This window comes from Lagopus leucura, unplaced genomic scaffold, assembly GCF_019238085.1.
Source record: "Lagopus leucura isolate 7727_CA_CO unplaced genomic scaffold, USGS_WTPT01 Super-Scaffold_100159, whole genome shotgun sequence".
In the NCBI taxonomy this organism is placed as follows: Eukaryota; Metazoa; Chordata; class Aves; order Galliformes; family Phasianidae; genus Lagopus; species Lagopus leucura.
Window position 1 is genome coordinate 33141626 of NW_024962335.1, and position 23231 is coordinate 33164856.

Sequence of the window (23231 nt, forward strand, 5' to 3'; positions counted from 1 at the left end):
AAGAAAAGAAAAGAAAAGAAAAGAAAAGAAAAGAAAAGAAAAGAAAAAGAAAAATCTGTTTTTTATATCATAGCTGTCAAATTACCAGTATTTCAGATTGTGCACAACCCCTTCCCCTCAGCACCTTGGTCTTTTTTTTCCTTTTTATAAGCTACTAGTAGAAGTAGCTCTGTGACCAAGTTGATAAATTGCCCCAGACGTTTTTTAAATATGGATTTAAACACATAACAAGAAAGTAAAAACAAAAAGCCAGGAAATGTCTAAGTTTGTGCACAGCAGGGAATTCAGAAGCTCAGATCTGTTAAAAAGGATGGCTTATCCCAATGACCTTCAAATGATGTCTAATAATAGCCCAATTCAAAACAAAATGTAGACCTGTTTAATTTGAATTGCGTATTTAAGTAAGACTTTGAAGGGTTTGAAGCATAGGCACAATGCTTTATCAGAAAAGAGACAGAAGTTTAATGTTTCTTGTAGTACATTCTCATGCTTCAACAAGAGGAATACCTAACAACTGCCACTCTTCTATTATGAATCTAAGAGTGAGGGGGTTTCTCTTTAACTCTCTGGAGAAGGAATTTAAGACCCAATAATACAAATACTGGCATGACTGAAGTTCGTCATATCTAAACATCTGCAGGATTGTAGCCTAGTGTAATAATGGAATAGTCTGAAAAACATATCTATAAAATCTCAATATGGTACTGTGTCAGCACATATTCTTTGTACAATTTAAGGCAGTCAAGTTTGAAGAGTTTCTTTACCAGCAGAATTTCTGTCCCATCTTGTGTCTGGACTGTTTTCTGCTGGTGGGATCCCATTTGCCACATTTATGACTGAAGCTAAGGATTATTTTCATGTACATTTTGTATAGTACCTGTGTTCTATTTTAAGGAAAAATATATACATGCATTTTTCTTCTTTCAGCTGTGCAGAATGGCACGAGATGAACTAGCACATTTTAGAATAAGTTAAATAGAGAACAAAGTATTGTGTCACTGGACAAGTAGAAGAAGAGGAGCTGATCTCTGACCACAAAAGAAAAATAAAGAATTGCTAAGACTTTGAGAAAAATAAGCCTGAATGTTTTAGTTCTAAGGTGAGTTATGGAAACAACAGTAAAAGAGAGAAAAATCTTACCTAAGAATAGTGTGGGAATGGTATAAGGGTAAATTGTGGCATGAGAGACCAATAATGAAAGAGGTTGAAAAAAAATAGAAAATTAGCTTGGTACATAATGCAAAACAAGACAAATAGTTTATAGAAACATAGCATTAACACAGTTCATATTTTCAGAAAAACAAAAGGGTTGGAATGAACAGTGGGTAAGCATTGGTGACTCTTATTGGACAAAGTTAGTGTTTCAAGGAGATTTGCTGGGTTCTATATATACAAATGCTAAGGACATTGTGGAAAAGAGTAACCTTTCGTCAAAAAAGCAGCAGAATTAGCTGGAGAAAATAGAAATCAGTAATAAGTGAATTGAGTGAGAATGAATAAATGAGTAGATTGATGAATAGGCAGAGAACATCACTTCTTTGGGATGACCTAGAATAATTTATCTAGTGTCATGTCGTGGTCCTAAAATGATCACAAGGCAAGAAAACAAAGATTGTTATTTCACCATGCTGTATATATTTTTGTGTGCAATCAATGGTGTCTATATTGAAGTCTGATTACCATCCATTTGTAAAGGTATTAATGATACACATTTACTATCCAAAAAATTATTAGTATCATTGGCTGCAGAGAGACTAAGCTGCTGACTACTACATGTTATGAGTAATTTAGACCTGATGTATTGATATCTTTTCCTGATTGATTAGTCAAAGCACAGTTAACTTTTCTACTACCACTAGTCATACTAATTTTAAAGGACTGCATGTAATTCCAATATTTAGGAGTAAAAGTAAAAAAAAAAATATCTGGTAACTACTTTAAAATTGTTTAGCTGTGGAAGTGGAGGAGACTTTTTTACTTGAAGCTTTCAAGGTTAGTAGCAACTAAATTGAATAGTCTCAGTAATTTTAAGTCAGTGTTTCCCTGACTGTAAAGTACCATTAATGCCCCTCTTACCTTTGATCAAGGCTTTCAAAATAAGTGTAAAGTGGGATACTGCCCATATACTGAAGCAAACTCCTTGTAAACAGAACTGTTTGGAAGAACTGCATTTAGTGTCTGTATGTCCGTTTCTCACTTTCTTCCCTCATAATGATAATGGAAATGTTTTACAGCTTTTTTTCTCCTTTCCTTTTTGAAAAAGAGAAATGACCTAGGGGGAGCCAAGTTACAAGATGAACTAATGAAGTTAGAAGAGGAAAGAAGTGAAAATTGGTCATCTATGCAAAGAAAATGACAAGGTATCTATGACAATCACAGTGCAGAATTTCTTGCTGGTGTAGAGGTCTTCATGATAGATAAATTCTGGCAATAAGCTTTAAAAATAGTCCTAGGGAAAGGTGTTCTGAAAAGAATTTTTTCTTCTGTTTGATTGCCAGAGTAAGTATATATCTTTATAAGTATCTTCAAGATACATCTTAAAAGTCATTACTGTGTTGAATTGTAGCTGTATTTCTAGAAGTAAATGATGGTCACATTCATGAGCTGTGTTCTTGGGAGAAGTCAGTAAAAACAGTGCTTCTCCCAACACCAAAATAAAATCCTCCCAGACACTGTTGATTTCTGAGGCTTTAAGATAATCATTTCATGAATTCATTTAAATCATTGCACTTGAACACTCAGTGCACAAGTTATACCACTTTCTCTTTTCTTTGTCATTTATAACCATTACAAATAAATGTGCTAGTTCTTGTTTTGCTCTGTATTTAAAGGACATGTTCTCTTAAGTTTGTTGTTCTGCAGATTTGTAACTTGAGGAATGCAATATCAGTACTGCTGACAACTCATGTCCCTCAAATACTCTCAGTAATGTGCGTATGTAATATTTATGCAGTGGCTGCTAAGAGGCTGACACAAGGCTATATGCCACTTAAGATCTGAGGTTAAATGGTTCTTCAGTCATGCATAAAATTTGTATTGATTATCTGCCCAGCATTGAATTGAACCTATTAATGATTAAGCCTTTCAGTGTGAGAAAGGGAATTATGATCTCAATTAAAAAAGTGATAAAACAGAGTCCCAGGGGCTCATGAAATCATTTCAGATCATACAGGAAGTATATAACAGAGCTCACAATCTAAGCCAGTTCACCTCACCAACCAGCTCATCTTCCTTATTTGGACATCCTTGCATTTGTTGTCCTTTTTGTCATATTCTGTCAGGTGTGGAACGTGTATGTCAACAGCCATGCATTCCTTGTGCACTGCTTTAGCAGTCAAATTCTCTTGCAAAGTAACTTAAAACACACAGGGAATGTGAATTGTGAATCTTTCTTGTCCATAAAGAATATGACACATGATGCAAAAGGGCCAGCATGAGCAACATAACTTGGCTTTCATAAATTAAGTTAAAACAAAATGCACAGGAAGACCTGTTACTGTGACCTTTTTTTCTTTTTTTTTCATAGTGTTCTAGATCTTACTCTAGTACAAAGAGGAACTGCTTGTGTGGAACAATTAATGCTTTTGCTTTTGTAATCTTGCTGAATGTCTATTTGATTTCTTTAGCAAATGTCAGGTCACATGTTGGCTGTTGGCGTACTGAGACTGAAGTATAAATCATCTTCTCAAGTGACTGTCATTTTTCTTTGCAAAATATTTTTCTATCTCTATCTTATGTAACTCTTACAGTTGCTGACACTTTCCTAAAAGCCATGTTCATTTGACACTCAGGATTTCAGTATAAAACTATACATGAGAATAGAGAACTCTTTTGCCTTTGTTTTGTACTCATTTCCTTTACCATTAGTTGAAGAAAGGAATATAATGCATTTCTGAGTCATGCTGTATAAGGGTACTTTGTTTTATACATCATTAGAATTTTAAAAGGAGAAGGATAAGCTGTACCGTAGGTGAAAGCAAGTGTTAACATGCTTGAACTGTAGAAAATAGCTATTAAATCTTGATGGAATGATATCACTGGTAGATCGAATAAATGTTGATGAAGTGATGTAGAGAGTACGGGTAAAAAGTTGAGTGCTACAAAAATGGTTGTTAATATTAATGGAAAACATATATAAAAATATATAATCCTCAACCAAAGGCATGGATCTATCCAGAAGAATAAAACAGAGTATGGACTTCTTCTATGTCTTTTGTTATGTCTACAAGAGTACAGCCCTATATAGCTGTGTCTTGTCATAGATTAAGATTGTGTATACTTGAGCATACCTTATGTTTTATTGTGCCTGATTCCTGCTGGCTTAGGGATGATATTTTAGTGTTAATAATGTGCTTTACTTATATACATGTCGGTAGAAAGCTGTTGATGTGTCTTCCTGATGGATCTTTTTAATCAAACTTACAAAAAGAAGAATTTCCTAGAAAAAAATGGCTGTATAATGTCAATTGGTATCAAATTCCTGTTGGTGTGGCCTTTGACTTGCAGCTTCTGCTGGGTCCAGCTGAGGGATGAATGAGATAATTTTGCTTGTGTTTCAGGTCATCAATTATGCCAGTCTCACCATTATGGGCAGTGAATTAAAGTGTTTCTGAACAGCTCTGGAGAAACACATTCAAGAAAAGCTGTGTTCCATCTGACAGAATGCTACTTTTAAGCACCTAGGGTGATTTGGAGTGCTAGAACTTTGGTCTTGAGAATTGATCCACTATTCCTAAAGCATCCAACCTCAAATCTTTTAGTTAAGTTTTAAACAATCTTGAGACTTTAATGAGTAGATGCAGGGAATTTTAAGACTTCTTTAGGAGTTTGTAGGTAGGTTTGAGATGTCCATATATATATATATAGTCTTAATCTCTAAAAACCAGAATCTGAATTGATGAGTACTGTGTGGCTGTAAAAGAGCATTGCTGTGCTTAGAAAGGGAAGTCAGATCTTTATCTAAATATCTCCGCTTTGTAATAAGATACAGTATAATAACAACATGCACAGTGAACAGTTGAAATCAGCACAGATACATCTGAGAGAGGACACTTTACTCATGTAAAGAGAGGTATGAAAAGTACCTTCCTCATTCCTGGGACTGGCTCAAAAGCCAGACTCCCTGCAGTTTAGAGCAGCCTGTCTTACTGACACCTGTGACATCTCCTGATCATGTTTTGGGAATTTGTAGAATTACAGTTCCATTCTTACTGAAGACAGTTGTAGGATTGAGTCCCCAAGAAACAGATTCCATCTATCAATATACATACCAGTGTGACTTTACCACCAAAGATTCTCAAAGTTGGTTCATGGACATTATAAGTTTGTACTCCTCAATTCATAAAGGTAGGGACATAATAGTTTGCAGGTGTGGAAGTGAAACACAGATGTGAATATTTTAAGACATATAGCCTTGACAGTGATACTTGAAATCATTCAGCATGGATCAGCTCAGGGAAATAAGCAGGGTTGTAGTTTGCCTTTGAAAGTCTGACTAGTTACTATAGTACATGAAAAACCCAAGAGAACTGAACTTACTTTTCTGAAAATACTTGTATAAGAAAACAAAATCTTGAAAATCTGTTGTACAGTTGTGAAATGAATCCAACTCTTTGAATATCCAGAGAACCTTTCTGTATTCTATTTTACTCTTTGATTTGAAAATATCTTTTTCTAAGTTCTTGGAAAACTGTGCACTACTACAAACAGTGCACTACTGCGCACTGTTCTCATTAAATCTTTCTTTCTCTTGCTACAAGCTCTGATAGAGGGGGACTTCTAACAACACTCTCTCGCAATCCCCCCAGTGCATATTAGACAGCACTGGGTCATGAACACTAAAGTCTGCAAAGGCTTACTGGATTACTCTCTTTTAAGATCTCTGGTGGTACAAGTTGTCCCAGATTAGAAGCTATTTGCAGGTTTCAGAAATGTGTAATAAGTCTTCCCAGTTACATACCTCAGAGATCTGCAAAGAGGAGGAGGATGATTAAAGTTTATGGCTTGCAAAAGAAGGAAGTTGGAGGGATTATTTCTCAGTGTTCTTTTTATGAGATTTTTTTAAAGGAAAAATATTTTGACTGACAGGTCTTTGGATATGCTGTGAGTTCTGTATTTGCAATAAGGCCTAGAGGAACAAGCTTTTATTTTCTACTAGAAGACTGCAGGCTTTAGCACTCTCAGTATTAAGATCATTGGAGCCAGGCATCCCTGCTGATATTACTGAAATGAACTTTAATCAGTCTTGAAAGAAGACTTCAATAACCTGAATTATGGCCACTAGTGCTAGATCTTTGATAGAAGAATGGGTTTGGCAGTATTGATTTTCTTACTCTTAGCATTTCTTCTGATATTTTTGCCACCTATTAGCAATGAGTATTTTAATAAAACTTTATGAACTGCCTTTTTCCAGCAGTCTTTCTGTTTTTAAGTGGAATATTTTCTACGTCGTTCACATGTCTTTTTCTTCATTTTAAAACAAATACAATTTTTGTGGAAGATTGTGGATTAAAAAAACAATCCAAAAATAGCAACTTACTTCCCTCTCTAATTATGACACAGCCCCAGTCAGTACTACCAGATGGGGAAGATGAGCCAGAAAATAGCGTGAATAGTCACCAATCTTCCTCTTTCATTTCTCTTTCTCTTTGAGATGGCAACATCTTTTGCATTTTCTTGGCTTGATAATTTTAAGTCCTAGAATTTATGTTTAGAAAAACTTAGAGCTGGTTTTGAAAAAACAGCCTGGAGAGATTTAGAGAATTCAGAGCCTTCCTGGGACAATTGCAGACATGAGTGAAATGCTAGAAAGGGCCTATGGGCTAGGAAATCTGATGGGGAGTACACAGAAGTGGTTTATTATTTACATGTGAAGAAAAATGGGGGAAAAAAGCTGAAACTACTAATGTTGATAATATTTTTCTAGATTACAGCGAAGTTCACAGGTGGCATTGGCCTGTGGCCTTCTGACCTTCTGAAAGATGGCCTTATGGTTTCATAGGTTAGCTCTCCATGATTAAGTTGTTATGAAGCAGACCACTAACGCTTCTCCATAGCACTGTTGCTGTACCTTTATAGGGACTGCTAAATGATGTGGTATGTACCACAGAGACCACTGTCCACAGGAAAGTGCTGTCAAAGAGTGAGAGAGGGTTAACCACAAAATATTTACAATTTTAGCATGCACTGAAAAAAATATATAGCTGAAAACAGTATTTTCCTTTTGCTCTCTTTGTGCATTGTGGTTTTAGATTGGCTGCAAAAATGTTTCTGTATAGTGTGGATTTTCTACAGCAGATGGCAAACAATGATTAACCATTTCCTTCCAACTGCTCTTTAATGAGCAGAAACCAAGTTGAACCAGTTACTCATATTGAATTGAGCTGAAAAAAATCATGTGGTTATGAGTGTAAATGTTCTTATCTAATACAAACTACCCAAGAATATTGTGGTTGGGCTTGGATGTCTTCTTTCGAGCTTATTTCCAGTGGCAGAAGATATAAAGAACTGAATGATAGTAAAGTATGATTATAGTTCTCAATTTAATTTTAAATTATTCCATTGTTAAGTGAAATACTGATTTACACAAGTTCTAGACCTCTGAACTACATGGATTTGCTAGTGCATCTTAACCACAAGTAAGTTTCTTGTATGCTGCTGATGAGACAATATATTTTCATAAGCTAAAGCTTCTGTAAGATTAGGGTGGAAGTACTGCTCTAGCATTAAGAGCTAGGGTAATAGGATGTACATTTGCTGTACATTCACATTTCTGAGCTGTTCTACTTTTCGTATGTTAAGGCTGAGGGAGGCCTAGGATATGTGTGCTTTCAAATTAAAAGAAGCAAAAAAAACAATACCTTCTTAATATTGTTAATTTGAGAAGTAGTGTCATGAGTGAGAAGATAGTGATACAAGCTGGGGGCCAGATGTGTAGGACTCAGTTCAGTAGAAACGGATCTGGTAGTCCTAATACCCAAGGTGAATATGAGGTAGCCATATGCCCTTCTAGCAGAACCAACTTGCATTCAGTATTGCACTGGCAAGACTAAATGCAGCAGCTGTAGAGAAGTGGGCCTCTCCTTTTGACACTTGTGATACTCTATTGGAGTTCTGTGCCCAGTTTTAATTTACAAGGTAGCAACCACCTTGCTAGCACAAGTCCAGTAGAGGGCCACCAAGATGGAGTACATGGTGAGCAAGGAGAGACTAAAAGAGTTGGGTCTGCCCAACTGGGCAAAGAAAAGCAAAAGAGCAACATTAATGCTATCCACAGCTACCTGATTGATCTTAGAGTAGGGAAAAGATGGAGCCAGGCTCTTCTCAAAGGTGTCGCAGAAATGGAATGAGGGCTAACAGACACAAGCTGGAAAATGAGAAATTCCAGTCAGATATAAGGAAAACCTTTTTACCAAGGAGTGTTGAAACACTTCAACAAATGTCCACATTGGCTACGATACCTCCATCCCTAGAGGTATCCAAGATTCAACTGGATATAGAATTTAGCAACTTGATCTCATTAGACTTGCTTTGAGGAGGATTGGGTATTTCCGGAGGTCTTCCAAACTTCATTATTCTGTGGTTATTGGATTCTGTGTTAAGTAGGACCAGGTTTTTTTTTCTACATGACTCTCTCTGAGGCGAACTCATAGCTTCATTGAAATCAAATAACAAAATTCTTACTGACTTTGTGATACTCTGAGTTTTGCATGGTTTGGAGGGTTCTTTGAAATCAAATAATACTTTTTGTGTTGGAAGAACTTCAGAGAAAAGCTTTTGGTTTTTTTCTGAAAGTTTATTTCACAATTAACAGATTCCTTTAGAACATACAGGTAAAGTTATGCTGGCATTAGAAGCAAAAAAAAAAAAAACAATATTTTTTCTCTCAAATTTGTACCTGTATTCCTATAAGCTCAAGTATTTAATTGTTTGGCTCAAAAGTGGAGGGGAAATTGGGGATAGAAGAAAAGTGTTGTTCCCATGATCCTGAAATTAGAAACTATTTCAAAACTTTGAAATCTGTTGTCCAACTTTGACATTTACAAAGTAAATCTTATGAAGAAACAGTATGTAAAAAGTCCAAATCGTATTGTGAGCTTAATTACATTTACATTTACATGTTTACATTGTACAACTTACTGTGACAAAGCGAATAAAATGATGTATGAACAGATAGGTTAGTATTAAAGCAAATGTTCATTTACTGTATTTCTGAAGAGGGCAGAGAGTTATTAACATTGCTTAGATTGGCTTTTTTAATGCCACTTGTCAGTAGAGTGCATATAGCTTTTTTGTGCGTATGATACAAACATCAAGGGCATGTTTTCTCCTCGTACCTAACTCACTTATTCTACTTTCTAATCTTGCATATGATGTTGATTACAGTATTTTTAATTGAGTGTAGTGTGTACATGCATGGATAGTGATAAATCACACTGCAGACTGTGTGGCCCATAAAAATTTTATGCAGCTATGAGAAAAAGTTACTGTCATTACAGAACCATTTGGAAAACCGGATTACTTGTCTCAGCAATCTGGGCTTGATCTTTTAATGCTGTCAGTGTTTTGGATGAGTGCAGGTGCATACATGATGAATTTAGAATGTTCCAGGAATATTTTAAAACATCTAAATGCCCCCAGTGTTGAGGTTGATTTCTCAGTTTGGTAATTCTTCTACCCAAATCTTCATAGCATACCTTTCCATAAGAAGAGTCTGGATTTAAGAAGCATCTGTCGTTATGTTGTTCTCAATTCCAGCGTGCACCATTTGTTGTGATTTCACAGCAATATTAATTAAGTATTTTTTGTTTCTTATTCCCCAACTCTTCAGAACTTGTTTTCTTTGCAGCATTTTCCTCGTAGTCAGGAAGGAATCTCACATTCTTTTAGAAAATCTAACAAAATACAAACATAGAAAATTAAGTAGTTGGAACATAAAAAAGCAAGTAGCCTAAGAGTTGTGATTCAGAGAACTGGTAATATCAATTTTATGATTCATGAAGGTTTTATTTAATCGGGCATTTACACATTTGTATGTGAATCTGTTACGTGACATACACCCCAGTTTGCAACAGCTTTTGAGTGTCGTGTCTGATATTCCCATACACTGCTGACAGTATGTATATTCATGAGTTTCATAATATTTTCCTGCATTTGTGCTCATAACAGATTTCATTTCAAAGCACCACTTAATTCATGTAGTACATGATGTGCATGTAGTACATATAATTGTTTCTCGTCTGTGTGATTATTTTGTGACACCTAGTGGATGTACTGATAGTTGTGCCATTTCAAATTTCCTTGGATTGTTTGGGTTGTCTGAATATACATTCTGACCTGCAAACTGGACTCACATTTTAAACACATAGAATTTCGATCTTTCTTTCTTACCTTCTCTCTTTTTCCCTTTTTTTTTTTTTTTTTTTTTTTTTGTCCTTTAAATTTGATCCTGGAATGGTTTGGTCACAATCTGCTGAACAAATACTGAGCACCCAAAAGTCTTGAGGAAATCCCAATAGTTCTAAAATGCTACAAGATAGTAAAAATTTGAAAATTTCATGATACTGGTAAATCAGAATCTCAACATGTGCAATGTGTGATCTTCACCCCTCAGTTTTTTCTACTGTATCAACTTCTCTATGTAGTGGAATAGAAGTTCCCTGTGGAATTGAGCATGTGTTACATAAAATTATGAAAGGTTACAAAGAAGTACTCAGACTTTTCACCCTATGAGAGCTAATAGAAATCCAGTTCTTTTACAGTTCATAGAAAATGAAATGTGGTAAATAATTAAATTATTATTCTATAAACATGAGAATATATTTAAAATAGTTACATCAGTAAATATAGTCTAGAAATGCCTTAAATGCGTGACCCATTTTCACGACTAAGATATATCATATGAAGTATATCTTAATTTACATGTCGTGGATTCTGAGCCTGAAGCTTATTTTGAAGTCATTCATCCTGCAGGCAGAGTTGAATTACTGTCTTGTGTGTATACTAAAAATGCTGGGAAATAACAAAGTCAGTATTTTCATATGCCTGGTTTTTATGTTCATAAAGGGAGAGGAAGTTTGTTTTTGTGGACAGTGGCTTCAGCTCTGCTTGCTCTGTTGGTGAGTTGATGCTGTTGGTGTGCATATTTATAACTTCATAGGTGGTATGATATATTGCTTTCCCAATAGGTCTTAAATTCTGGCATACCAGAGAAGATGCAGAGCAATAGCTCACACGATAGCTAGGATACAATTTTAGTCGTTCTTAAAAAGGATCTAAAAGGAACTGTAAAGTACATTTATTTATAGATAAAAGATTGTGTATTTTTTATATTTGGGGAATTTGAACTGAGTTATCCAGAAGACATAAATTAACTTTGAAGACCATCTTCAAAATTTTCTGTTTTACCTTGGCACTCTTCACAGAAAATTTCTGTTTCCACTCCCAAAAGGCTTCAAAGTCAGAAAATGCAATACTGAACTGTGTCTTTAATAGCAACTGATATGGCATTCTTTTCCTGTACTCTTCACAGTTGCTCATCATAACATTTCTCCTGTGACTTTGGTTTATGTAAAATTAGAGCCTGTAGCAACAACATCATGAATAATGGACACAAAGTCTGTAACACATCATTGAATGTTGGCAAAGATCCGCTTACTCTCCATCACCTGAAGCCATGGTTCGAGTTCATTAATGAGTGTTTAACTAGTGAAAGCTTTAGTCTCAAGTAAAAAGACTTACACTGGGGTAAATCTATTGAGAGTCTCAGTCACCTGAGAAAACCAAGGTTGTACAGAGGGAACTGAAAGCAGGCAGAGCTGTGTATCTGGCCACCCGAGCTCCTTGCCTGCAATTCATGAATAGTGTTTATTGTGCAGATATGTGCCATATCGGTGTCACTGCCCCAGTCACCCCAGGGCACTCCAGATTCCTAATTCAACTCCCTTGGCACACGTATCTACAGCAGCTGCCTCCCTTGCACTTGACATGAGCTTGCTGTGCTTGAAGTATCCCTGCAGGTCGTCATGCTGACGGCCAGCACAGTCTGGGATGCCTGGTCATGCAGTCTCCACAGGGGAGTGGAGACTGCAAGTGAGGGTGCAACAGCCCTGGCAAGGATCAGCAACTTTTGGTGATTTCCCTCCTCTCTTTTTTAAGGTTTGTGCTATGCAAACCTGAGCTGGGTCTTGGACTGGGCTTTGTATTGGATGGCTAATGAGACCAGTAATCTCATTAACTTGTGCAGGGAGTATATGTATAAGCCTTCTTTCCATTGACAGTAACAATAACCAATCACAATAACCAATCAGAGCAGAGACAAAAGAGTTGTGGCAAAACCACCTGTGTATATTTTGAATCATACTACAAAAGAGTAACAAAGCTGCTATTATACATAGAGGTCATCTGCTGGTATCTAAAGAAAAACACTAATTGGAAAGTAAAAGGCATCTTAATAATTAGCAGCATTGTTAGCAGTAAGGTCTTTGAGGTTGCCAGGACTTGTAGACATGAAACATGAAAGCCCAGTTCAGGCTCCAAAAGGAGGGCTAAGGGTGGAGACAAAAGGCAGAACATGAACCAGACACAGCTGTGTCAGGAGCTATCACATCTCCAGAAGTTGAGGCATGCATGCAGCCTTCAGCTGTGTGAGTGGGCAGGCTCAGCAGAGGCCTTTGCTTCCATGTCCCTTAACAGGTGGAGTTCTCTCACTGTCATCTGATACACCATGGGAAGGTGAAGCCTCATCCCTCTCTGTGCTTAGCATCCCCTCCCAGTGTGTTTCAGCACTTGTGGCCCCATAGAAGTCTCCTGTGGGTGGAGGTGGTATGTTGATGCAGCCTCACAATGTTAGTTTGGTCCCTGGTGAAACAGTAGTAGTTCCTTATACAGGCTGAACTGGCTGTGAATTTAGGACTGCTTAGGATTTTAAATACTGTGGATTGATTGTAGTCTAACACAGTCAATGTAAATACTTCTGCTTTTGCAAGTAAACTTCTTGTTCGGGTGTGTAACCTCCAGAAGGAAAAGTACAAGTAACCAGAAATAACCAGCCCAGTGCAGTTATAGTTTGTAAGGACTGCATAAGTATTTTCTCTGTCTTAATGTACGTAGACTTCCAGACTTCTGCTTCACCATCAGGATGAAGCTTGAGCACAGCAGCTCAAGCCAAATGCAGTCCAAACCTCAGAACACTGTTCTGAGGTGGAATTTAATTTTTGACTTTTAGCAGTGTTTTAAAACAAACATACTATATGGTTTGCTGGTTTTATGCCAGTTTTTCACATAATGCTATCCACAATTCCAAATATTGCACGTCTGAAATGATCATGACAGATAGAACTGTTTACAAACTTTGCTTAGCTGATATAATACAACATTATTCTTTGTTAGCACTTCCTTAACTTTATCGTGATTGTGACAATAACAAATAAAAGTGTGCATAGGTGTAAATACAAAATTGTAGAGTAAACCTGTCTAAACCTGAGTTATTTAGATGACTGGTCTAACCCTGGGTTCCAAACTACTAATTTCCTCAGTACTACTCATAAACTGCCTTATCTCACTAAGGACTAAAATTTAAAGTGGGAGTGTTATTTATGGTGCAAAAGACAAAAGACAAACCTGTTTTGTCTACGAACCAGAATTATTAGTGCAACTGCATTTCTGTAACGTGAAATTTAGTTTATTGATGAGACTTAGAATGTATTATTCCATCTGACATTCTCTCTTGGTGCTTAATTAAGTCAGAACTTACATATACTGTTTTACTGCACGTTTTAGAAAAAAAAAATAGTTTCCAAGCATTTAAATTCTTCTCGCACTGAAAATCAGCTTTCCTGAAAAGGAATTTGCAGTGAGGATGTCAGTTTCTGAGAGAACATCAGATTAATAGTTTTAACAATATCTTGTGTCTTTGGTTGACATTATTTTCCTGGTTTACATGAAGAACTGCAATTAATAAAGGTTGCAATCAGTGATAGCACATAGGCTAGATGTGACATTGTATGAATTGCACCTGTAAAAAAGCCAAGTCTAGTTAAATTAGGCATATACCTTATTTAAGATTCTCTGTGTAGTGAACACTTTTTTTCTATCAAGAAGTGCTTGGAAACATTACTGAAAATAATTGTTTGTGTTATGGCCAAGTATATATACTGAGATGGGTTGGAAGATACTGATCCTGATTGTTCCTGCAGTTGGACTTGTTATTTCCATGGGGAATTGGGAAAGGTGTGATTTTGAAGAGCTAGGCATCACTTACAAAGAAAAGATAGGGTGCATAGTTTAAGTGTCAGATTTCATGTTCAGCGATATTAAGCAAATCCAGGTGACCTAAGCTGAGGAGACAGTTCTTCCAAAGAAAGAAAAAAAAAAAAAGATCCAGTAATCAACATCCTAAAACAAAAATATCTGGGGGGAAGGGAGTTATTGGTATTTTACTTTTCTATCATCTATGTGAAATATAATCTGAGATAGTGCATGGGGATGAATTATGAATGTTTAGGAAAGAAGAAAAGGGTTATGTGCAGGTTTTGTTCTTTGCTATCTCTGACAAGAGAAAATAACACTGACATTATCTTAGCTTTTTTCTTAACAAATAACAATCCCTAATTTGTCACAGCTTCACCTCCTCTTCCTGCAGAGAGTCATCTCCCTGATAAGCCAGTCCTTGCTTTTTTGCCTTCATGCTTGGTGAGGTATGAAAAGTACCTGTAACGTTTGTTTTTTGTAAGACACATCTCGCTCACTCATGGTGGATCTGCCCTTCCTACACAGGCTTTGTCTCCCATGGATCCTGGCCTCACCCCATTTTCCCACTGGGATCTGCCGAATGTCATTTCTGCCCTCAGGAGCTGGGAAGCACGGCTCAGGCTGAGATCCTGCTGCTGCTGCTCCCACAGATGTCCCTGTCATGCCTGGCAGCCGGCTTAGGCTGGGCAGAAAGCCCACCAGAGCCAGCACAGCAAATCAGCTGGTAAGTGAGCAGACAGAAAAATTAGGCTAGGAAAACATCAAGGGCAAATATTTAAGTTGTACAAACAAATAGCTCCTAATACACTAAACAGTTCTGCTTTCTTATGGAGTTTATTTAAAATAAAAACAAAGCAGGTGTCTCTTTAAATATTGATTTGCTGAGGAATACAAGTGCAACAGACAAAGTAGCCAGTGGTTAGCTCTGGTTTAGCTTCTCTTTTTATGGAAGGTTTGAGAGATGCTGAATGTTTTTATCATTCTGGGTAGTTTTGCTTTTTTTTTAGCACTCAGAGTATTACATAAGCAGAACTCAGAAATAAATGGAATAGAAGAATAAAATATGTCAGTGTAAGTGCTACAGTTTGCATAAACAGAAAGTATGATCTGACATTCAAAAAAAACAAGGTGCTGCTTTGATAGAAAATGATCTTTTTCCTACTGCCTGTCCTTTTGAAGTATCTGTTTAACATTCAAGACATTTCACAGTGGTCAGGCTAAGAAATGCTTGACATACATTTATGGAACATGTCTGTGAAGGTGCAGAACCCCTTTGATGTACACCCAGCTCCAGCTCCTTGTCTTTAATTCTAGCCAGATTCTTGTACACCCATTCAGTAGGTTAAAGCAGCAGTTATTAAGCATGTTCCATTTTTATGTGACACTGTAAACCTTTTATGAAAAGTGTTACATAAGCATTACTTATGTGGAGGAATTTAAGTGAAGTTAGAATGAGTCCACATGAGAGTATGGAAGCCCTTATGCAGGTCTGCAGTTGTAAGGCTGCAGTGTGTCAGATGTAATTACTTGCACTGATGTATGTTTTTATGTGCTGTTGCCATTTTTACCCCACATCTAGAATGTTCAAGATTTTAGGAACATCCATAAATTACTACAGAGCTCAGAAACACATATTCCACAGAGTTCTGGTATAACAGCTAGTTTTTGCCAAATTTTTCTGAACAGTTTGATAAAGCGGATGGTTTCAGTGACTATGTGAAATTATTTAATAGAACTGTGTTACAGCACCTATAATGTTCTGTGCAATAATGAAAGTTAGAAAGACAAAATAATGTGACTAATTTTAATAGAATTAGGGCTCAGTACAGTCAGTTGCTTCTAAATTCTGTTCTAATGTGAAATTTAGACAAACAATTGAGTGTAGTAGACTTGATGCTGTGAATATTTCCTATTGTGCCCCTCTGAAGCCGCAGCAGAATCCATCCTAATTTATAAAATTATGGTAATGTTTTACAATTTGTGAAAGAGCTGTTGTTGCCAGTCTTAGAAGCAGCTGTGTTTCAGTAATGGATTAAGTCACTATATACATCGTGTTTCACAGGAGTTGCAAAATCTGTGTTTGTAAAATACTTTTCACTTCTTGAAGGATGTAATCTACATGGAAATGTAGTGTGTTATTTTTGTTATATTTACTTAAAAGTAGACCTGGAAATATTGTATGTGAACTTTGTTACATGTAGATCTCAGGAGATGATCTTCTCTCCTCCGACTAGCTTCTGTCTGAAATCTTCAGAACAGTTACCTGCCGTGGTACTGCTGTCTGGCTTGACAGGGCAATGCATCAGCTTCATTTTCTGCTCAGAGGCTGTTGGACTCAGTCAGAAAGCTTCCCGTGGTATCAGCATCCACAGTAGTAGAACCTCCACCATTTATTTTGCAACCACTCTCATTAGCACAAGATTGTGACATTTATAATAATGAAAAAACAGCCTACAGGAGCACAGTGGTGACTGGACACCACTTTGGAAGCCAGAAAATAGTCATGATGTGGAAACAAGCTGGAAGCCACTGATCAGACCTGCATGCATCCCCTCAGCCTTGCAGGGTCCCTTGGGGCTTGCCTCGAGCCACACATTTCTCTACTGCAGTCACTGTGCACTTGCTCACATATGCACCTGGGGCATTTACCTTCTTCCTGGGAGCACAGGGAGGTTTTGCGTTTGCAGATCATTCCAAGTTTTTGTGTGGAAGGTGCTCCAAAAATTGCAAAGTGCTTGTTCTGTACTGTCCCAGAGTTTGTTAATTATTAAGGCTTTTAATTATGTAACAATTCAACTTTAAAACTGTCATCTTTCGTGTTGCATCACAGAAGTAGCAGAGTTGGCTCTGCATCTTTTTAATAGTGACTGCTAAGGTATTTGTTAACATCTGTTCCAGTACGTTTTTCACTGAACATTGAGAGAATATGGAAATGTCATATTTTTCTTAGTATTAAGCAGTTGCTCAACTACAAACTCTTGCCAGATATTTTGTATGCATGTCTTCTTCGTAGAAAATGAGCATGCACTTTTCTTTCGTTAAGTATTTTAAAGTTCATCCTTGTTTTGTGACCTAATCAATTGAAGTGAGTTTATGAGCAGCTTGTGAGAGCAGAAGAATGATTAATTTTGTGTTGAATAAAGTGCACTCTTTTCCATTTTTATTTGCTAATGAATACATTAAACTGTTCATACCCATAATAACAGATCTTATAGAAAATAGTATGACAGAAAGCTTATAGCACTTTATAAATAACTCATATTTGTAAACTAAATTATTACCTTTTATGTGGCAGATTATACATTAAGGCAATATTATATCAGAACTTCATGTATTGAAAAAAATCTTTAACATTATCAAAAGCTTAGCTCTATTTACTAGAAATAAGTGAATCCTTTTGAAACGTTCCTTAAAAATGCAGCATTTTTTCAAAAAGGTGAGTATTTTCCTTTCTCCTAATGAGAAATGCACCTATGAGTGAAAGTAAAGCCAAGGTATGCTACAGATAGGCAGCAGTGTAAATCACTACAACATGCTTAGGCTTTCCAAAATTTTGCCACTGTTTGAATCTATGTTTTCACTTCTGCCATTGGAATCACTGGAGTCACTTCAAGTTTAGGATTTCCATCTGAAATTTCCAGTGACTTGAGTCTTCTGAGGAGCTTGGGCTTTTCACTACTGTGAATATATCATTTTAATGCCTTTGAACTGCTTTCACTGGACTATTCAGCATAAAGAGCAGCTACACTGAAGGTTACTTTGTTTTTCTTCTTTCACCCTGAAGGAAATGCTTATTCAGAAGTCTCATTTTGAAGTAAAACACAGAGTACTCAGCTTTCCTCCGATTATGTTACATAATGCTGATTTATATGGAAGGATGGGTTTTGTTTTCAAGTGGAAGCCCTTTCTGTGACTGTGCAGGCCACAGGTACTCACTTACATGGCGGTTCCAAAATTCACCAGCTTCCACACTGACTTTTAGCCAAAGCTCCTGTATAAATTGTGAAGTCCTAACACTGAAATCTCTGACCACACACATAAAGAAGATGTTTAATTTTAAACATTTTATGTAAAAAAAACAGGGACAGGATAGTTCTGTGTTTGTTTGCTTGTTTGGTTTTTGGTTTGTTTGCTTTCCAGAGGATTATTCAGAAAGGAACGGACTTTGCCAAAAAAGCTCACACTCAGAAAATGCAGTTTTTAAACCCTTAAGTATATAGAGAAAGCTATGGAACTTTCTGCTGCAGAACTTTCCAAACGACTTCCTTTGATAGTAGTTACTAGTTTAAGAGGTTTTGAAATGTCTCTTGCTACTCTTTTTGTATACTATCTGAAGAATATCTACTTTGATCTTCAGTGCCATTGGTGTTGCCAGTTGTAAATTCAGGGTTGTACAGCGTTTTCTCCAGTATGGTTGCCTGAGAGAGGACAGTTGCACCATTGCAGTTTGGTGTCACAAGTATGTCCCATGTACAGGTTGCAGCAATCAGTAGCCTCTTCCTACAGGTGGCTGCAGTCCAGTGTAGTTAAGTGATCTTTGAAGCTCACAGTCTGACATTGCCTGTTATAGATTAGCACATTGCTATGTAACTTGGTTAGGCATTTGTGTTTGCCTTCCTCCTCTAGTTTCTTTAGAAGTGTGTTTTTCCCAGAAAGTGAAGAAGAAATACTTCAATAAGTCAATCTGAAAAAAAAAAACCAAAACCTACAACCTTTTCTGTTTTTCACTATTCCTTGTCTCTTGTCTGTCTTTTTCAGATTAGGGGTGCCCCCTGGGGACCAATCTGATGGAATAATAGCAACGGAAAGAGAAAGCTGGTGCTGTGAATGGGCCTCTGAGAAAATGTACAGAGAAGCTGCTGTCTGCTTTTTCACTGGCTGTCACTCACCTTATAATTGTTTCAGTGTGCACTGAAATGAAGTTGAAACATGCGTGTTTTCTCTTTCTGCATCCCGATTTTGATTGTGCTAAGAGCAGTGGAAGATCCCATCAGTTGCCCTGAAACATGACCTACCTACTTTGGGGTGAGATCTGCTTTGTTGTAAAGGATGGCTCTAGTTTTTGCATGTGTATCATGTATTCTTGTCTTTAATTTGCAATTAACAAAAACAGGTTTTGCTTGGAGAAGGCTCCAGGAAGTCCTCGTTGTGGCCTTCCAAGACTTGAAGGGAACGTATAATCAGGAGGGGGAATGGCTGTTTACGAGGGTGGACAGTGATAGAACAAGGGGGAATGGTTTTAAACTGAGACAGGGGAGGTTTAGGTTAAATATTAGGAGGAAGTTTTTCACACAGAGGGTGGTGAAGCACTGGAACAGGTTGCCCAAGGAGGCTGTGGATGCCTCAACCATGAAGGCATTCAAGGCCAGGCTGGATGTGGCTCTGGGCAGCCTGGTCTGGTGGTTGGTGACCCTGCACACAGCAGGGGGTTGAAACTAGATGGTCTTTGAGGTCCTTTTCAACTCAGGTCATTCTATGATTCTGTGATTCTAAATTAGCTTTTTAAGTTGGAGTACTTGCTTGAAAACTTTATTTATTTACATTACAAATATGGACTGGTATCATAGTTTTGTCACTTGTTTGGATTTTGCCTGAGTGCAATGTGCATCAAACCAGATGGTGGGGAGTGACAGCACCCTCAAACTCTAGTGTTGGTGTGAGATTATGATACAGTAGTGGCAATTTTGTTAGTCATATTAACCAATGTCTGTGTATTACAGTAGGGTACATTTAATTTGGCCATTGATTCAGTGGTGAGGTACTGTCCTTTAGAATTAGCATGTTGCTTAAGTAAGCCATAATACTTTCTGTCAGTCAGCAAATTCTTGGTTCAATCTTAAAGATTTACCCATGCAGAACTTGGGAAAGTCAGTAAGAGAAACTGAGTTTTTCCCCACTAGGATAACAGAGGAATACCTAGGGGGCAATGCAGAACAAATCCCTCTAATTCAGCATCTATTCTCTAAGTCACTGTGATGCCTTTCTTTAACAAACAAAACTGGTTTGTTAAGATGCAGTCATGTCAGAACTGGAAGTACAAAAGTGCATTTATTAAAAATGAATTCCGTATCCTCTTCCCTCTTGTGTATCTTGTCACTGACATGACTTCACATATTGCAAATCTATTAAGCTTTTAAAACATGAAACTAGAGCTCATTAAGCAAAATGTCAACTGGTGTATAGCAAACTCTTTCAGAATGAAGACTGATAATGTTTGTCTCCGGAGTCTTTTGTCTTCTAGGTCATCAGCAAGTCATCCAGCTTTCTGGAAATATAGTTTGTGGTTTGTCTGATCGGAGTCTGACTGTCCTTTGGGGTGAGGTAGTAGGTTGTATAGTTTTAGGGTTATGCCCTGCCTGTCAGATAACTATACAATCTACTGTCTTTCCCGAAGTGGCTGTGATATCATCGCTGGATATGTCTTCAAAATGCAAAGCAAATGTATTTCAACTGTAACATTCTCTGGCTCTGTCTATACGTTGGTTTTGATTCTTATGAAAGAAATGTCCTTAAAGTGCTTGAATTCCTCTATCGTTTGGATTGGAAAGCAGTTTCCTTTTTTTCATCTTCTCAGAGAAAGTGGGGTGTCAGAGGGCACAGATGTATCTTAGTCTACAAGGTTTGTTTATGCTCAATTTTCTCCATCTACCAGTGTGCTCACAAGAGTGGCCATTTGGAAAAAGGTGATCCATTTCTTCATTACTTTGTGGCATTTGTATTTATATTCCACCTTTTTTAAGTGCCACTTTTTCAGCAGTTATGTAAATGCACCTAGGATAATTTGAGAACAAGTGATGACTTGGATAATAATACAAAGAAGATGTCTCATTTTCTGCTCTTGAACCAGTAAATGCTTGACCCCTAAAGGAAGAGATTTTTTTAAATCAATTTTTGAATTGTGATTTTACCCATGTTTTATTACATTGTGCAAATTTGGGAAGGAGAGTGCTTTCCACTGCAGTTCTTCTATATTCTCTATAGAGTCACCCCACCAAGTCTGATGGACTTCCAGGAAGAAATCTGAGGAAGGGCAGACAGGACATAATTATGCTCTTTTTGAAGCTAAGAAATGTGGGCTAGAAAGTGTTTTAGGGGATCTTACTTACGGTAGGTGAAATGCTAGTTTGCTTCAGAAGATCCGCCTGGTGCTCTAACAGGATGAGGTAGTAGGTTGTGTGGTTTCAGGGTAGTGATTTTGCCCCAATCAGGAGATAACTATACAACCTACTGCCTTCCCTGATAGGCAGCATAACATCAGTATCTTAATTTACAGAAAAACCAAAGGCTAAAATAAACTTCTGTGACCAGCAAAGTAAGTCTGCATACAATTGTTGTTACCCAGTCCCTAATACATCTAACTTCAGTGTCTGGCATTATTTTTAATAACTGCCTACAAAATAATTATCTCTTTTAAGGTCTCTATGGGGAAAAACAGAATTAAAAAAGTTCTGCTATTCAAGAGTTTGTCTGTTCTTGATTTCTTTTGTTTCTGGTTCATTTTAGAGGATTGAAGTTTTCAGGGAAATGATTCAAAAAATGCTGTGGACTTGCATTCAAGTTGTTCATATTTCCTGGACATTTTAGTTTGAATGCAACAAATTTTACTAGCAGTGTACTGTTTTTGTTCAGCCCTCTGTCCCCCTCAGGAATCTTCCAGTGTTTTACAAATAATTGTCACACAGCACTCTTCAGCAGATCAATTTTGTACTACAGATAAAAAGCTGTGATGATGAAAATCAAGGACCAGATTGAAAAGACAAAAACAGACGTTGATTTTGTATCCTCACTTGCTCATTTCATCTCATCAAAGCAGTCTCATTTCATGGCATTTAAATAGTCCTGAAAGTGAATTTGCTGACTACCTAAAAGGCACAAATTGTACCTGGAAAATCATGGCCAGGAAATGTTAGTTGGGTCCATTAAAGGCATTTTGAAATACAAACTGTAGTCTTAATGCAAGAAAAAGAAAAAGAAAAAGGGGGAAAAAAAAAAAAAAAAAAAAAAAAAAACAGAAACAAAAACACCCCAACTGTGGAAATCATTTTTTCCACATGCAAAACTTTTCAGGAAATGGGAATCATGTAAAACTGAATGTTAACTTAAGATCAGAGGTTTCAAGCTGGTTGCATAGAGTCAGTCGTGTATATTTTAATTATACAGCATCTGATTACCGTAAATTGGAATGTAAATGTGTCATATCTGTAGCTAAGCAAGCCCAGATCCATGGTTAGAGCAAATAAACTGATACTATGTTCAGCAGCAGAACTGGGTATTTCATTGCTTCTCTCATCCAAAAATATCACACATATCTGGACTCTGAGGGTTTTTGAGGTCAATGAACGCTTCAAAACAAGGCCATTTGTTCATACCGTTGATAAACAGTTAGGAATGTTATTTGACTTGTGTTCATAGGGATAAAGGCAGTTGGTAGAAGAGGAAAAATTAGTCTGTGTCTGAAAAACTCAGAATAGGCGATACTGTGGCTGGTTTTAATCTTCTCATTGTTTAAAGAGGATCTCTTAATTTAAAACTGCTGTGAGGATACTTGCCGTGCTGGCCATGTTCAAGGGCTCTGGGATTCTGAACTCTTTCTTCTGCTGGAAATGCAGGCTCTCAGCTGCAGTAAAATCATCTTAGATGAGTGTGAGTAGTGATTGCACCGTGTGTAGCTTAAAACGTGCTGCTACTCTCCAAGATGCGAAACTGTGTGGAAATTTCTTGCTTAGTTTTACATTCAGTAAATACACAGCAAATGTTCCATACCGGTGAAAGGGGTAAAAAGAGGGAAAATGTTCTGCACGTTCTACCACAGCCTGTTAGATCTCTTCCCTGAAGTCACTTTAAAATCTTCTGGCTCTGTCTGGATCAGCATTGTATTCTTGGGAATGAGCTGTGAGTTTTCAGACTCTAGTCATCCTGGCAATCGTGTTAAAACAAAGGGCCAAAAGAATCCGTGGTGTTTGCTGCACTAGGATCTACGT

General features: G+C 37.1%; 1 long non-coding RNA gene across 5 annotated transcripts in view; it reads left to right on the forward strand.

Annotated features, from left to right (window-relative positions):
* Positions 1 to 23231, forward strand: part of LOC122190061 — a 134383-nt gene that overhangs the window by 97695 nt on the left and 13457 nt on the right. For 4 of the 5 annotated variants that reach the window (XR_006182071.1, XR_006182073.1, XR_006182070.1 and 1 more), the window contains 4 exons: positions 928 to 1099; positions 2264 to 2360; positions 14776 to 14974; positions 19009 to 19182. This is a non-coding gene — a long non-coding RNA (uncharacterized LOC122190061). Of the gene's footprint in view, positions 1 to 927; positions 1100 to 2263; positions 2361 to 14775; positions 14975 to 19008; positions 19276 to 23231 lie in introns of those variants that run through there. The other variant, XR_006182072.1, reaches the window with a different exon arrangement.